Source organism: Sinocyclocheilus rhinocerous, unplaced genomic scaffold (genome assembly GCF_001515625.1).
Source record: "Sinocyclocheilus rhinocerous isolate Xijiao unplaced genomic scaffold, SAMN03320098_v1.1 scaffold259, whole genome shotgun sequence".
Lineage (NCBI taxonomy): Eukaryota > Metazoa > Chordata > Actinopteri > Cypriniformes > Cyprinidae > Sinocyclocheilus > Sinocyclocheilus rhinocerous.
The window spans coordinates 387,793-391,862 of NW_015635083.1; positions in this window are offsets into that span (position 1 = coordinate 387,793).

Consider the following 4,070-nt stretch of genomic DNA (forward strand, 5'->3'; position numbering starts at 1 on the left):
AATCTCAAACAACAGCCAATTGGCTTAAGCACTTTTAATGAGAACTAAACATTATAATTTAACTTATACAGTAATGTGCTTTATTAATCTGCTGCCATGTGAATTTTACAAGGAAATTCTGCTTTTAATTTTCAGCGATCCTTGACTTGTGCTGCTTTTAAGGCAGTTTGTCTGATGACAGTTTGTGCCAATAGGCCACATTATTACAAATCTCAAACAACAGCCAATTGGCTTAAGCACTTTTAATGAGAACTAAACATTATAATTTAACTTATACAGTAATGTGCTTTATTAATCTGCTGCCATGTGAATTTTACAAGGAAATTCTGCTTTTAATTTTCTTGAATGAAGTTTAATTTTATCTGTTGTCTGTTTATTACTTTTTCAGGTTGTAAGAAAGATGCATGGCAAAATGAAACAATGACAAAGATCCATTCTGAAAACCAACATAGCTTTAGATTACTGTTTATTTATGTTGACAAGCATTAATCGCTTTTGTAAACAACATGTATGCAAATGGATCTGTCCTCTCACTGGTCCTGACTTTGCACTCTTTAGAACTGACTGAGACGTGCATTTACCCTGCATTCATATTTGGATTAATAACATAGGCTACTTGTTAATCTTACTCTGCAATCTAACAATTATTATTACAATTTGCTGGAACAGAAATCTTCACAAACCAATGTACATACCGTTGCTTAACCTGCCTATCAATGCTGCAATGGGTGCTACAAGTCTTTTTCTTCAGCTTCACTATAGGCTTATATGTTATCGCAATGCTCAGTATACCGAAAATTTATAAAATCGCAATGATACTGTTTTGCCACTTGTGATAATAGTATTGTGGGGCCTCTCGTAATACCAACCCCTACTCTTTACATCAACTTCAATTTCTTGTGGGGTGTTTTCCAAAAGCATTCTTAGCCAACTGGTCACAAGTTCCACTGTTACAAACATAGTTCAATGATTCTGTGTTTCCCAAAACTAAAGTTCCAATGAACATTCGCAAACAGCGTCGCAAACTAACATGGTTTGAACTACAGCTCTCGACCTGTGGTTAGAATATGACATACTGACGTAAACAGATTGTCACAGTACAGAAGGAGACCAAAACGGAGATATACTGGTAAGAAGGGTGCTTTATTTAAACAGAGGTTCTGAGGGGAGAGATGCAGAGCAAACGGGTTAAATGAACAGTTCCAGAAACTGAAGGGATCTAGCTCACGTAGTGACTGCTTCTTGGGTCTTTCTCAGATCTGACGGATGATGACGTCGACGAAGACAGGTGGGTGACAGGTTTGAGTCCAGGTGAGTGAGTCAGGTAAGGAGTAGCGTAGTGAACTCAAGACCAGACAAAGTGCAACTGCAGTGACTGAGTATTTGAGCTAGTGTTGATGAGGTGGTGACAGGTGCGGCTGATTAGTAATCCAGTGATTGTGAACGGGTATGTGAGGTGATTGGGCCTGACGAAGCTGGAGTATCCCTGACCACGAGATATTCCAGGCGGCCGCCTCGACGCCGGGAGTCCAGAAGAGAGTTGACTCGATGGTTTCTTCTTCAGCGATCTCGGGAGGAGGTGGTAAGTGGGATTCGTCAGACCCTGTGGGAGAAGCAGACAGAGGGTTAACACAGGGTTTGAGTAGAGAGACATGGAAGGTAGGTGCTATATGGCAGTGTGATGGGAGTTCAAGCCTGTAGGTGACATCGTTGATCTGCCTCCTGATGGTGAATGGTCCAATATAGCGGGGACTCAGCTTGCGGCAAGGCAGTCGGAGATGAATGTCCCGCGTAGATAACCACACCTTTTCTCCAGGTTGGTATTGTGGAGTGGGTCGGCGGTGAATGTCTGCTTGGGCTTGGTGTCTCCGAACCGCCTGCTGTAGATGGACATGCGCTGAGTCCCAGACCCTCTCGCTCTCTCTGAACCAATGATCAACCGCTGGAACGTCAGATGGTTCTCTCATCCCAGGGGAACAGGGGAGGTTGGTAGCCGAGTACGCACTGAAAAGGGGTGAGGCCGGTGGTTTGTTGCCTGAGGGAGTTTTGTGCATACTCTGCCCAGGGAAGGTAAAGGCTCCAGCGGTTCTGGTTGTTGTGACAATAGCTACGAAGATATCTCCCAATTTCCTGAATCTTTCGCTCAGTCTGGCCATTTGATTGTGGATGATATCCGGAGGTGAGGCTTACTGATACTCCGAGGAGTTGGAAGGCCCGCCAGACCCGGGAGATGAATTGGGGCCCACGATCGGAGACGATGTCTTCAGGGATGCCGAAATTGCGAAAGACTTGGTTGAATAACTGCGTTGCTGTTTCCATGGCAGTAGGTAGTTTTCTGAGGGGGAGAAGTTTGCATCCCTTAGAGAACCTGTCGACAACTACGAGGATGCATGTGTAAGATTCGGACTCGGGGAGATCTGTGACGAAGTCGACTCCAATGTGGGACCAGGGCCGGGGAGGTATGGGAAGTGGTACCAGTTTGCCTTGTGGCAGATGACGGGGAGATTTGGTGATGGCACAGACTGAGCATCCTTGTACAAAACGTTTGACTTCTCTGGCCATAGTGGGCCACCAGTAGCGAGTTTCGAGGAGCGAGAGGGTTTGCTGGCTGCCTGGAGACTCCGATGTGGGACCAGGGCCGGTGAGGTATGGGAAGTGGTACCAGTTTGCCTTGTGGCAGATGACGGGGAGATTTGGTGATGGCACAGACTGAGCATCCTTGTACAAAACGTTTGACTTCTCTGGCCATAGTGGGCCACCAGTAGCGAGTTTCGAGGAGCGAGAGGGTTTGCTGGCTGCCTGGATGTCCAGAGCCCGGAGAGGAGTGCAGCGAGTCCAGAAGGGTATTGCGGAGAGTGGATGGAACATAGACTTTCCCTTCTGGACCTCCCGGCGGATCTCTTCATCGAGCGTCCACTGGATGGGACCCACAACGATGGCTGGAGGGAGAATAGTCTCAGAGGGTAGTAATCGTTCAGTGGGCTGATGGAGACGCGACAGAGCGTCCGCTCTTGTATTCTTGGTTCCTGGACGGTAGGTAACAGAGAACTGAAAACGGGTGAAGAACAGCGCCCACCGTGCCTGACGAGGGTTTAAGCGCTTGGCCTCACGAAGATATTCCAAGTTCCGGTGATCAGTGATGACTTGGAATGGATGAATAGCTCCCTCCAGCCAATGTCTCCACTCCTCCAGAGCAAGTTTGATGGTGAGTAGCTCGCGGTTCCCGATATCATAATTTTGCTCCGCCGGGGAAAGCTTGCGGGAGAAGTATGCACAGGGATGGAGGACAGGAGGCTCTCCTGAATGTTGTGAGAGAACCGCTCCTACCCCTACTGTGGACGCATCAACATCTACGACGAATGGTTTCTGAGGATCGGGAAGGGCGAGGGTAGGAGCGGTGCAGAAGGACTCCTTCAGCCTTTCAAAACTCTCAAGGGCTTCGGGAGTCCAGGACAGAGACTTGGGCTTGTTTCGGAGCATTGAAGTTAGAGCGGCGGTGTTATGACTGAAGTGGTGAATGAAACGACGGTAGAAGTTTGAGAATCCCAGAAAGCGTTGGAGTTCTTTAACGGTTTTCCGACGAATGGTTTCTGAGGATCAGGAAGGGCGAGGGTAGGAGCGGTGCAGAAGGCCTCCTTCAGCCTTTCAAAACTCTCAAGGCCTTCGGGAGTCCAGGACAGAGACTTGGGCTTGTTTCGGAGCATTGAAGTTAGAGCGGCGGTGTTATGACTGAAGTGGTGAATGAAACGACGGTAGAAGTTTGAGAATCCCAGAAAGCGTTGAAGTTCTTTAACGGTTTTGGGTTTTGGCCAGTTATGAATGGCTTGGACCTTCTTGTCATCCATCTGGATACCCTGGGGACTGATCACATATCCGAGGAACTTGATGGTGGTAAGGTGGAACTCGCACTTCTCCAGCTTGAGGTAGAGGTGGTATTTTCTCGGCTGTTGCAGGACCTGCTCCACGTGATGGCGATGTTCGGCCAGGTTCCGGGAGTAGATGAGAATGTTGTCTATGTAAACGATCACAGAGCGATGAAGGAACTCCCGGAACACCTCGTTCATAAATCC